The sequence below is a fragment of the Loxodonta africana genome, chromosome X, assembly GCF_030014295.1.
Source record: "Loxodonta africana isolate mLoxAfr1 chromosome X, mLoxAfr1.hap2, whole genome shotgun sequence".
Lineage (NCBI taxonomy): Eukaryota > Metazoa > Chordata > Mammalia > Proboscidea > Elephantidae > Loxodonta > Loxodonta africana.
In genome coordinates this window covers 122,313,747-122,328,401 of record NC_087369.1, presented here as the reverse complement: position 1 = coordinate 122,328,401, position 14,655 = coordinate 122,313,747, and positions in this window count along the sequence as shown.

The window sequence follows — 14,655 nt, the reverse complement described above, 5'->3', positions numbered from 1 at the left end:
GAGTTGAAGAAATTAAAAAGGTTATTCAAGAACATAAGGAAAAATTTAATAAGCTGCAAGAATCCATACACAGCAATCAGAAATTCAGAATATCAACAATAAAATTACAGAATTGGAAAACTCAGTAGAATGTCAGAGGAGTAGAATCGAGGAAGTGGAAGGCAGAATTGGTGACCTTGAAGATAAAGCATTTGGCACCAGTGTATTTGAAGAAAAATCAGATAAAACAATTTTAAAAAATGAAGAAATCTTAAGAATCATGTGGTACTCTAGCAAGAGAAATAACCTACGAGTCCTTGGAGTACCAGAACAGGGCGGGATAATAGAAAATACAGAGAGAATTGTTGAAGACTTGTTGGCAGAAAACTTCCTGATACCATGAAAGATGAGAAGATATCAAACCAAGATGCTCATCCCACTCCTCATAAGGTAGATTTTAAAAGGGAATCACCAAGACATATTATAATCAAACTTGCCAAAACCAAAGATAAAGAGAGAATTTTAAGAGCAGCTAGGGATAAATGAAAAGTCACCTACAAAGGAGAGTCAATAAAAATAAGCTCGGACTACTCAGCATAAACCATGTAGGCAACAAGGCAATGGCGTGACTTATATAAACCATTGAAGAAAAAAAATTGCCAGACAGGAATCATATATCCAGCAAAACTGTCTCTGAATTATGAAGGGAAAATTAGGATATTTCCAGATAAACAGAAGTTTAGGGAATTCGTAAAAATTAAACCAAAATGACAAGAAATACTAAAGGAAGTTCTTTGGTTAGAAAATCAGTAATTTCAGGTATCAACCCAAGACTAGAACACTGGGCAGAGCAATTAGATGTTACCTCAGACAGGGAAATCACATAAATCAAGATAAAAAAAAGCTCAAAACAGGGAAACAGCTATGTTATTATGTAAAAGAAGACAACATTAAAATAATAAAGAGGGACTGAGAAATGAAGTCATAGATCTTTTATATGGAGAGGAAGACAAGGCGATATAAAGAAATAAAAGTTAGGTTTAAACTTAGAAAAATAGGGGAAAACATTAAGGTAACCATAAAGGAGACTAAATATCCTACTCATCAAAATAAAATACAAGAAAAAATAGAAACTCTGCAGAAACAAAATCAACAAAAACGAAGAAGAAAAGACGATATATAAAGAGAAACTACTCAGCACATAAAATTAAGTGGGAAAAAGAAACTGAGAACAGCACACACAAAAAAAAAAGACATCAAAATGACAGCAAAAAATTCATAACTTTTCATAATTACACTGAATGTTAATGGACTAAATGTACCGATAAAGAGACAGAGAGTGGCAGAATGGATTAAAAAAACAAGATCCATTTATATGGTGCCTACAAGAGACACACCTTAGACTTAGAGGCACTAAAAAACTAAAGCTCAAAGGATGGAAACAAATATATCAAGCAAACAACAATCATAAAAGTGCAGGAGTGGCGATATTAATTTCTGACAAAAAAGACTTCAAAGTTAAATCCACCACAAAGGATAAGGAAGGACACTATATAATCACTAAAGGGACAATATATCAGGACGATATAACCATATTAAATATTTATGCACCCAATGACAGGACGGCAAGATACATGAAACAAACTAACAGCATCGAAAAGTGAAATAGACTGCTCCACAATTACGGTAGGAGACATAAGCACAGCACTTTTGGTGAAGGACAGGACATCCAGAAAAAGCGCAGTAAAGACACGGAAGATCTAAATGCCACAATCAACCAACTCAACTTTATAGACATATACAGAACGCTCCACCAGCAGCACCCATGTATACTTTCTTTTCTGGTGCGCATGGAACATTCTCTAGAAAAGACCACATATTAGGTCATAAGGCAAGCCTTAGCAGAATCCCAAACATCAAAATATTACAAAGCGTCTTCTCTGACCATAAGGCCATAAAAGTAGAAATCAAGAACAGAAAAAGCAGGAAAAAGAAATCAAACACTTGGAAACTGAACAATATTCTGCTCAAAAATGACTGGGTTATGGAAGACACTAAGGGTGGAATAAAGAAATTCATGGAATCCAATGCGAATGAAAACACTGCCTATCAGCAGAACCTCTGGGACACAGCAAAAGCGGTGCTCAGAGGTCAATTTATATCAATAAAAGCACACATCCAAAAAGAAGAAAGGGCCAAAGTCAAAGAATTATCCCTACAAGTTGAACAAATAGAGAGAGCAACAAAAGAAACCTTTAGGCAGTAGAAGAAAGGAGATAATAAAAATAAGAGTGGAACTAAATGGAATAAAAAACAGAAAAACAATTGAAAGAGTTAACAAGACCAAAAGCTGGTTCTTTGAAAAAAATAACAAAATTGATGAACTATTGGCTAAACTAACAAAAGAAAAACAGGAGAGGAAGCAAATAACCAGAATAAGAAATGAGATGGGCGATATTACAACAGAGCCAACTGAATTAAAAGAATCATATCAGATTACTACGAAAAATTGTACTCTGACAAATGTGAAATCCTAGAAGAAATGAAAGAATTTCTAGAAACAAACTACCTACCTAAATTAACACAAACAGAGGTAGAACAACTAAACAGACCCATAAAAAAGAAGAGATTGAAAAGGTAATCAAAAATCTCCCAACAAAAAAAAAAAAAGCCCTGGCCGGGACGGCTTCACTGCAGAGTTCTACCAAGCTTTCAGAGAAGAATTAATACCACTGCTAGTAAAGGTATTCCAGAACATAGAAAAGGATGAAATACTTCAAAACTCATTCTATGAAGCCAGTATGTCCCTGTTACCAAAACCAGGTAAACACACCCCCAAAAAAGAAAATTGCAGATCTATATCCCTCAAGAACTTAGATGCAAAAATCCTCAACAAAATTCTACCCAATAGAATTCAACAACATATCAAAAAAATAATAATTCACCATGACCAAGTGGGATTCATACCAGGTATGCAGGAATGGTTCAACCTTAGAAAAACAATTAATGTAATCCATCATGAATGTAAATAAAACAAAAAACAATATCTGCATGATTTTATCAATCGATGCAGAAAAGGCGTTTGACAAAGTTCAACACCTATTCATGATAAAAACTCTCAGCAAAATAGGAATTGAAGGAAAATTCCTCAACATAATAAAGGGCATTTATACAAAGCCAACAGCCAACATCATCCTAAATGGAGAGAGTCTGAGAGCATTCCCAATGAGGGCAGGAACTAGACAAGGAAGTCCTTTATCATCACTCTTATTCAACATTGTGTTGGAGGTCCTTGCCAGAGCTATTAGGCTAGATAAAGAAATGAAGCGTATCCAGATTGGTAAGGAAGAAGTCCAAGTATCTTTATCTGCAGATGATGTGATCTTATACACAGAAAACCCTAAAGAATCCTCAAAAAACTACTGACACTAATAGAAGACGTCAGCAGAGTATCAGGGCACAAGATAAACACAGAAAAATCAGCTGGATTCCTCTACACCAACAAAAAGAACATCGAAGAGGAAATCACCAAATCAATATCATGTACAGTAGCCCCCAAGAAGATAAAATACTTAGGAATAAATCTTACCAGAGATGTAAAAGACCTATACATAGAAAACTACAAGACACTACCGCAAGAAATCAAAAGAGACCACATAAGTGGAAAAATATACCTTGCTCATGGATAGGAAGACTTAACATGGTAAAAATATCTATTCTACCAAAAGCGATCTATAGATACAATGCAAATCTGATCCAAATTCCAACAACATTTTTTAATGAGATGGAGAAACAAATCACCAATAGTCAAAACAGCCTGGTACTGGTACAACAACAGCTACATAGTCCAATGGAACAGAACTGAGAATCCAGACATAAATCCATCCACATATGATCAGTTAATAATTTGACAAAGTCTCAAAGTCAGTTAAATGGGGGAAAAGACAGTCTCTTTAACAAACAGTGCTGGCATAACTGGATACTCATCTGCAAAAAAATGAAACAAGACCCAAAGTTCACACCATGCGCAAAAACTAACTCAAAATGGATCAAAGACCTAAATAGAAAATCTAAAACAATAAAGGTCATGGAAGAAAAAATAGGGATAATGCTAGGAGCCCTAATACATGGCGCATAAGCAGTATACAAAACATTACTAAAAATGCAGAAGAGAAACCAGATAACTGGGAGCTCCTAAAAACCAAACACCTATGCTCCTCCAAAGACTTCACCAAAAGAGTAAAAAGATTACCTACAGAGAGGGAAAAAGTTTTTGGCTATGACATTTCCGATTTGCGTCTGATCTCTAAAATCTACATGATACTGCAAAAACTCAACTACAAGAAGACAAATAACCCAATTAAAAAATGGGCAAAAGAGATGAACAGGCACTTCACTAAAGAAGACATTCTGTAGCTAACAGATACGTGAGGAAATGCTCACGATCATTAGCCATAGCCATTAGAGAAATACAAATCAAAATTATAATGAGATTCCATCTCACTCCAACAAGGTTGGCATTAATCCAAAAAAACACAAAATAACAAGTGTTGGAGAGGTTGTGGAGAGACTGGAACACTTATTCACTGTTGGGGGGAATGTAAAATGGTACAACCACTTTGTGGAAATCGAATTGGCACTTCCTTAAAAAGCTAGAAATAGAACCACCCTACGATTCTGCAATCCCATTCCTTGGAATATATCCTAGAGAAATAAGAGCCTTTACACAAACAGATATACGCACATTCATGTTCATTGCAGCACTGTTTACACTAGCAAAAAGATGGAAGCAACCAAGGTGCCTTTCAATGGAAGAATGGATAAATAAATTATGGCATATTCACACAATGTAATACCATGCATCAACAAAGAACATCGATGAATCCGTGAAACATTTCATAACATGGAGGAATCTGGAAGGCATTATGCTGAGCGAAATCAGTCAGCTGCAAAAGGACAAATATTGTATAAGACCACTATTATAAGAACTCAAGAAATAGTTTAAACAGAGAAGAGAATATTCTTTGATGGTTATGAGAGGGGGGAGGGAGGGAAGGGGGAGGGGTTTTTCACTACTTAGATAGTAGATAAGAACTATTTTAGGTGAAGGGAAAGACAACACACAATACAGGGGAGGTCAGCACAACTGGACTAAACCAAAAGCAAAGAAGTCTCCTGAATAATGAACGCTTCAAATGCCAGCGTAGCAGGGCCGGGGGTTTGGGGACCATGGTTTCAGGGGACATCTAAGTGAATTGGCATAATAAAATCTATTAAGAAAACATTCTGCATCCCACTTTGGAGAGTGCTGTCTGGGGTCTTAAACGCTAGCAAGCGGCCATCTAATATGCATCAATTGGTCTCAACCCACCTGGACCAAAAGAGAATGAAGAACACCAAAGATACAAGGTAATTATGAACTTAAGAGACAGAAAGGGCCACATAGAGCAAAGACTACATCAGCCTGAGACCAGAAGAACTAGATGGTTCCCAGCTACAACCGATGACTTCCCTGGCAGGGAACACAACAGAGAACCCCTGAGGGAGCAGGGGAACAGTGGGATGCAGACAACAAGTCCTAGTAAAAAGACCATAGTTAATGGTCTGACTGAGACTAGAATGACCCTGGGGGTCATGGTTCCCAGACCTTCTGTTAGCCCAAAACAGGAACCATTCCCAAAGCCATCTCTTCAGACAGATATTGGACTGGACTATGGGATAGACAATGATGCTGGTGAAGAATGAGCTTCTTGGATCAAGTAGACACATGAGACTATGTTGGCATCTCCTGTTTGAAGGAGAGATGAAAGGGTAGAGGGGATCAGAAGCTGGCTGAATGGACACAAAATAAGAGAGTGGAGGGAAGGAGTGTGCTGTCTCATTAGGGAGAGAGCTATTAGGAGTATGTAAAAAAAAACTCAGTGCCATCGAGTCGATTCCGAGTATATAGTAAGGGGTTTATACATTTTTGTATAAGAGTCCAAATTGATTTGTAAATTTTCACTTCAAACACAATAAAAATTAGAAAAAAAAAAGATTTACTGCCTCAAATAGTCTTATAGGGTTGCTATGTGTCAGAATCGACTCTACAGAAGTGGGTTTGGATTGATATACAATTGTCCTGTATATACATTATATATGCATTTATATATGCATATTTATATGTGCATTTATATGACCATCTTATACATATATATATATGTACACACACACTTTTTTTTTTATTTTCGTTTGTAACATGAAATCTCATGGTATGAGGAAAGTGACTTTGCTTTTTGAGAACACTTTACAGTTGCTCGAGCCCCATTTTTTGAAGGATATATCTGATGGGAAACATCATCACACACTACACGTAAACACCCATATTATGCTCTTTGTTGATGGATGGAAAGTCTAATAATAACACTATTGGTAAAAAGAAGTGAATGCCTACTTATCACTTACAAAGTATTATTCGGGTACCATACTGGTTTCCAAGTATTATCTCATTTAATCTTAACCACAGACCTGGGGTGGATCTCATTCTCATCCTCATTTTAGAAAGGAAGAAATGCGATTCAGAACAAAAAGAAAGCTTGCTAACATTATGCAACCAGCACCTAGTGGAGCCTAGGTCCAAGTTCTAGTTTATCAGACATCAAAGACCTCACCGTGACCAGTTATGTGGAGTGTTGCTCTGTGTGACGGCTGAGGCCCGCGAGGCGAAGTGGCTCAATGACACACACTCACTCACTGACACACACACATGCTCCACACACACACTCACACATACACACTCACACATAACACACACACTTATACACACTCACACATACACACTCATACTCACACATACATACTCTCTCTCACACACACACACTCATACACTCCTCACATTCTGTTATTACAACACGAGAATTCTCCCGAGACGGTTGGCTGGGGCCAAGAGGACACGTGCAGCTCACAGGTGCTGACAGACGGCCCTGTGAAGTGCGCCCAGAATCGCACCCTTTAGCAGTCTACAGAGACGGAAAGGATGCCATCCACACACTGTGTACAACAGGGAGTATCTGAAACACTGTGAATCCCAAACAACCTGGAGTTGAAAAATTGATGCGGCCACATCCATAGGATGGCATTGCAGTCAGGCATTAAAGGCACGTTGTCATGAAAACGATGATGAGAGACGATTTGTTGCCTGTCAGATTAGCAACACTTCACATTCTTTCCCGTGAGTGGAGAAAAGGCACTTTCATACGGTGTTGTGAGGAATGGGAATTAGTTATAGCATTTTTGAATGTAATGTATTTAGATAAAATTCTATAGGCTCCATTGTTTGGAAACAATACTTTCAGGAACTTACTTTTGCTCATATATAAGCAAGGGTGTTAAGTATACTGTTGTTTGTAATAGAAAAACTGATACAGGAAGGAAATTTTCAGCAGGATGGTACTGGTGAAACAAACGTGGGCTTCCGCACAGTGTAACACCAGGTCAATATAAAAAACAAAACAAAACCTATAGATTGGGAGAAAATTTTGGGGAACCTTAAATCTGATAAGGGTATAATATCCAAAATAGATAATAACCAAAAGACAAAGAACCCAATCAAAAAATGTGCAGAGGACTTGAACAGACTTTTCACAAAAGGGTCTATCCAAATGGCCAACAAGTACATAAGAAGATCTTCAATGTCATTAGCCATTAAAAAAAAGACATGCAAATCAAACCTACAATGAGATACCACCTCAGCCTCATTAGAATGGCAATGATAAAAAAAAAAAAAAAGCAAAGAAAAAAACTGGAAAACAACAGGCGTCGGCTAGATTTTGGAGAAACTGGAACCCCCATCCATTGCTTGTGGGAATGTAAAATGGTACAGCCACTGTGGAAAACAGTTTGGTGGTTCCTCAAAAAGTTGAGCATAGAACTAACATATGAACCAGCCATCCCGCTCCTAGGTACATACTCAGAAGAGGTGAAAGTAGGAACGCAAACTGACCCCTATACACCAATGTTCGTTGCATTACTTTTTACACTAGCCAAAACGGGTAAACAGCTGAAATGTCCATCAACAGATGAATGGATAAGGAGAATCTGGAACATACATACAATGGATTGTTACTCAGCCATAAAGAGAAATGAAGCCCTGATGCATGCCACAACATGAGCCTTGAAAACGTCACGCAGAGCTCAATAAGGCAGTGGCAAAAAGACAAATACTGTATGATCTCACTTATATGAAATAAGCAAATACATAGAAACTAAAGATTATTAGTGATTACCAGGGGGGAGAAGGAGGGGGAAAGGGGAATGCTTTCCTCAGGGGTCACTGAGTTTATGTCAGTGGTAGAGGAGTAATTTGGAAAAGGATAGTGATAATGGTTACACCGCATGAAGAACGCAATCAGTGTCACTGAGTTGTACCTGTAGAAATTGCTGAATTGGTGAATATTTTGGTGTGTATATTTTCACCAAAATAAAATAAAACCCTATGGATCACAACGAAAACAAACAAACAAAAAAAATCAGCAAGGACGTAGAATAAGTAAACATTATCATGAACCAACTGGATCTAACCGCCATCTATAGAATGCTCCATGTAACAGCAACAGAATGCACGTTCTATTCAAATGCACATGGAAGTTTCTGCAAGACAGACTACATCCTGGGTCATAGAAAAATCCCTAAAGAATTGAGATCAGAGTGTCTCTCTGACAAAAACAGTATTAAACTACAAAATTAGTAAGAGAAAGATAAGAGGAAAATCTCTCAGAACAAGGAAATTAAAAAACAAATATCTAATTAATCATGGGTCAAAGAGTAGAATTTCCAGCTACTTCAGATCCAGACAAGGGCACTGGGGCTGTGGTCTCAGGGACTTTTATCCTCCCTTAGCTGGGTCCATAGCACGGCTTGGACCTCATGAAGGATTAGCTGCTCCCAAATCATGTTCACCTAGTTGAATAACTCACTGGGATGGGGAATCAGGGAGTCCCAGACCCTGAATCACCGGCTCCCCTTCTCCCCACCAAGTCCTGCCACATGACCCCATCCCCGCCTCACTAGTCTTACCTCAGGTTTCCATAGGAACAAGGACATGCTCCTGTCACTTCAGCAGCAGAGGCTCCATCCACAAGACTGCTCCTCATGGCTGTTCCACTCTGTTCCCAAGGAAGTACACCATTTTGACACTCAGAGACCAACACTTTTTAGGCTGGCAAAAACAAGTGGGACCATGCCTGTTTATCAACTCTCCAGTGCCTTCCCAGAGCTGAGCAGGTAAAATGTAAGTCCTGACCATGTCCTACAGGGCCCTGTGTCCACTGGCCCCTGCCTCCCTCACTCTTTCATCTGGGGCACTTTCCTCTCCTGTACTTAGTCTACTACACTGCTCTTCCTCATCCCAAATGTGCCAAGTTACTTCCCACCCCAGGACCATTCACATGCTGCTCCCCCGGGACATGGGAGGCTCTTTTGCCGTGAGCTCTCTTGTATTCAGATTTGAGGTTCGGTTTGAGTGTATTTTTTCAGAGGAGTTTTCTGTGCTCCCACCAACACCACTGCCATCCAGATTAGATGCCCAGTGCTATTCTGTCTAATACGACACCAGATTTTGGCCCATGATGCCACTTGAGCAAATGTGCTTGACAAAAAGGAGAGAGTTCAAGTAAAGCAGATGGCACAGTGCCTGGGACGTTGTGGGTACTCGCTCAGTCTCTGTACCAAACCCCTACTGGCCTGGCTCCCTGGTGCAATCCCCTTGGGCAGCTGAGGAGAGAAGAAAGGAAATGACTCACCCAAGTCCTGTCAAGTGTGAGTCCTCAGGCGCTAGGACTCGGGCAGAGCTCCTGACAACTTCCTCCAGTGTCCCTCCCTGCAAACCCACAGTCACCGAGTGCCTCTTCATCTTTCAGGAGCTCCAAGGAGGTCAGGGCTCCCAGGACATGTGCACGACTGATGCGAACCCACTGGGCCCAAAGAGGCCACAGGAAGGCACAATAATTCAGTGGGGAAGAGTGAGCATTTTCCTCACCAAAACTCCATCAGAAACTCATTTCATGCCACTCAAAACCTCAGACATGGCCCCAAATTTGTTATCTAATGTGCATGAGTGGTTTGTCCTCCACCTTGGAACATTCCCAAAATGCTAAGACACAGTGATGATCTGAGGTCAAAATAAAATCTCTGTAAAAGAATGGAATGGGAAGGAAATAAACATTTGCTGTCTCTACATGTTCTCCCCACACATCTGTCAGTTTGTCATACTGTGGAGGTTTGAGTGTTGCTGTGTGATGCTGGAAGCTTAGCCACCAGTATTTCAAATACCAGCATAGTCACCCATGGAGGACAGGTTTCAGCTGAGCTTCCAGACTAAGACAGGATGAAGGGTGTGGCAGTCTACTTCTGAAAAAAGTTAGCCAGTAAAAGCTTTATGAATAGCAGTGGAACATTGTCTGGTATAGTGCCCGAAGATGAGCCCCCCAGGTTGGAGGACACTCAAAATACGACCGGGGAAGAGCTGCCTCCTCAAAGTAGAGTTGGCCCTAATGACGAGGATGGAGTCAAGCTTTCAGGACCTTCATTTGCTGAATACATCTGTGGAAAGAGAAGATGGAAAAGCTCAATATCCTCAGTCAGAACAAGGGCAGGGGCTGACTGCGGAACACAGCATCAATTGCTCGTATGCCTGTTCAAGTTGAAGGTAGAGAAAATTAGAACAAGTCCATGAGAGCCTAAGTATGACCTTGAGTATATTCTACCTGAATTTAGAGACCATCTCAAGAAATAGATTTGACACATTGAACACTAATGACCAGACGAGTTGTGGAATGACATCAAACATGAAGAAAGAAAGGTATTAAAAAGGTAGGAAAGAAAGAAAAGATCAAAATGGATGTCCGCAGAGACTATGAAACTTGCTCTTGAATGTGGAGTAGCTAAAGTGAATGGAAGAAATGATGAAGTAAAAGAACTGAACAGCGGATTTACAAGTAATGTTTTGTAATGGAATGTACAAAGGCCTGGAGTTAGAAAAAAAAAAAGGAAGAATATGCTTGGCATTTCTCAAGCAGAAAAAAATGGATGAAAAAATTCAAGCTTCGAGTTGTAATATGGAAGGATTCCACAGGGAAAAATATTGAACAGCACAGGAAGCACCAAAAGAAGATGGGAGGAATACACAGAGTCACTGTACCAAAAAGAATTAATTGGTCAACATTCAACCATTTCAGGAGGTAGCATATGATCAAGAACCAATGATATTGAAGGAAGAGGTCCAAGCTGCCCTGAAGGCACTGCCAAAAAACAAGCCTCCAGGAATTGACAGAATACCAAATGAGATGTTTCAACAATGGCATACAGCACTAGAAGTGCTCACTCATCTATGCCAAGAAATTTGGAAGACAGCTCCTTGGCCAACCAACTGAAATACATCCACATTTGTGTCCATTCCAAAGAAAGGTGATCCAGCAGAATGCGGAAGTTATAGAACAATATTATTAATATCACACAAAAGTAAAATTTTGCTGAAGATCATTCAAAAGTGGCTGCAGCAGTATATGGACAGGGAACCACCAGAAACTCAAGTCAGATTCAGAAGAGGACATGGAATAACGGATATCGTTGCTGATGTCACATGGATCCTGGCTGAAAGCAAAGAATGCCAGAAAGATGTTACCAGTGTTTTATTGATTATGCAAAGGCATTCAACCTGTGCACATGACAAATTATGGATAACATTGGGAAGAATGAGAATTCCAGAACATTTCATTGTGCTCATGAGGAACCTGCACATAGACCAAGAGGCAGTTGTTTGAACAGAACAAGTGGATTCTGCATGGTTTAAAGTCAGGAAAGATGGGCATCAGGGTTGTATCCTCTCACCATACTTATTCAGTCTGTATGAGAAGCAAAAGATCTGAGAAGCTGAACTATAGGAAGAAGAACACAGCATCAGAATTGGAGGAAGACTCTTTAACAACCAGGAATATACAGATGACACAACATTGCTTGCTGAAAGTCAAGAGAACTTGAAGCACTTATTGAAGAAGATCAAAGATCACAGCCTTCCGTATGGATTACACCTCAACATAAAGAAAATGAAAATCCTCATAAGTGGACCAATAAGCAGCATAATAATAAATGGAGAAAAGATTGAAGTTGTCGAAGATTTAATTTTACTTGGATCTACAATCAATGCCCATGGGAGCAGAGGTCAGGAAATCAAATAACGTGTTGCATTGGACAAATTTGCTGCAGAAGACCTCTTTAAAGAACCGAAAAGCAAAGATGTCACTTAGAGGACTAAGGTATCCCTGACCCAAGCCATGGCATTTTCAATCACCTCTTATGCATGTGAAACTGGACAATGAATAAGGAAGACCAAAAAAGAATTGATGCCTTTGAATTATGGTGCTGGTGAAGAATGTTGAATACACCACAGACTGCCAGAAGAATGAACAGATCTGTTTCGGAAGAAGTACAGCCAAAGTGCTCCTTAGAAGCAAGGATGACGAAACTTGGTCTTATGTACTTTGGACAAGGTAGCAGGAGGGACCAGTCCCTGGAGAAGGATGACATGCTTGGTAAAGTAGAGGGTCAGCAAAAAAGAGGAATACCCTCAACGAGATTGGCTGACACAGTGGCTACACCAATGGGCTCAAGCATAACGACTATTGTGAGGATGGCACAGGACTGGGCAGTGTTTTGTTCTGTTGTACATAGGGTCACTATGAGTCAGAACTGACTCGAGGGCACCTAACAACAACAACTACATGTTCTAGGTATTCTGCTTGGTATCAGGACTTCCTTTTACAGATGAAAAGACTGAGTCCCAGAGAGGTTAGGTACATGCTCCTGGGTCACACAGCTAAGAGGAAGAGCTGCAACAGAAACCCACATGTGCTTCAGTCAATGTTCATGACTGGACCCAGGCATTTAACCTTCCCTTTTTTAGATGGACAATGTAGAGAAACAGGACCTCCCATAGAAAACTGGTCGGATTGTAAACTGGTACGATGACTTTGCAGTGCAGTTAAACACTATCTAGCAGATTGTGCCTCCCTGATCACACTCCACGTGGACCCACAGGGGTACACGCAGAACCCCCAAAAGGTGTGCACGAGGACAAGTTTACATACAGGCCTTTGCAGCACTCCTTTTAATATTCCAAATCTGAAAAGAACCCAAATGCCCATTGACACATTATTCTGAATAACAAATTCTGGTATAATCGTATAGTGGAATACAATACGGAAATAAAAATGAATGAAATAAGGCTATAGGAATGAGGATGCAATGAATCTCAAAACCAGCGAGTGTTGTAAAAAGCTCAAGGCCCACAATGACACCTAGTGAAACCTGTGCACATCTCCTGGTAAAGCTCATTTCTGTACCTGCCTAGGGGGAACAAGTTCTTTTTATGTTGTTCAAAAAAAATAAAAATAAAATAAAAATTTTTATTTTTTTTTCTGTGTACCATTTTGTATGTTTAGAATATTTACTAAATTACAAAGAAAGATTTTAGGGGCTGTATTTCTGATCATCAAAGTAATTCACACTTGGTTTTATAAATGTTTAAAATAGACACGCATACGGAGATGAAAATATAATCAGAAAATTGATCAAAAAATAACTGTTTACCTTTTGTTGAAAGTCCTGTTATTTTCATGTATGCCTATACACAATTAAGGTGCCCTTCTGTTTTTTTTTTTTCTGGTGCAGCGGTTAAAGTGCTTGGCTGCTAACGGAAATATCAGCAATTCAGACACGCCAATTGCTCTGCAGAAGAAAGGTGTGGCAGTGTGCATCCGAAAAGATTTATGGCCTGGGGGGGCCAAGATGGTGGTATATCCAGATGCTTCTGGCTATCCCTGTTACAACAAAGACCTGAAAAATCAAGTGAAACAATTACATTTATGGTAAGTTAGGAGCCCTGAATATCAAAGGCAAAGTTAGAAAACCGACTGAGTGGCAGGGGGAGGGAGAGTCAGTTCAGAAGCAGAGAGGAGTTACCGGACCTGAATCGCTGGGATCCCTCGGGCAGCATACCCAGGAGCAGCTGCAGTAGGCTGGTAGTAGCGTTTGACCGCAGTTTCCTCAGGGAGAAGCAGCCAGCCATACAGCCTATTCATACCTTTGGACACAGGGAAGAACGGTGCTCTGGGAAAAGCTAAGTATTTGCATATATTTTACTTACCCACCCCCCCGCCCGCCAAGCCACCTTCAGCCTGAGATAGGCCCATTTCAGCGCCCTGAGCCATGCTCCTGGACTTGGAGAAGGAATAAATTCACAACAGGGTGAAAAGATAATTTGCCAGCTCCACTAACCTGGGGAGCTCAGGACAAAAGCAGCTCCTGTCCAGGCATAAGCGGTCCATGGAATTTGAATACCTTCCTCACCAGAATGGACCTGTGTGGGCCTATTTCAGGAGAATAGACCTTTGCTGGCAGACTACAACTGTTTAAGCTGTGCGGTGGAGAGGCAGGTGTTTGATATTTACCACCACTTTGCCTATTTAACAGGGTCCTCACCTACCCACATCAGGGGCCTAAAGACTGGTGGCGCCACTCAGGTCAACCAGCCACTCGCAACAGGGGTCCAAGGATAACTGGTACCTCCCAGTCTTTACAACCAAAAGCATTTATCCTCCCTCTTCTGAAGTATTTCTGTCATCATTTCAGTGTTTATATTCT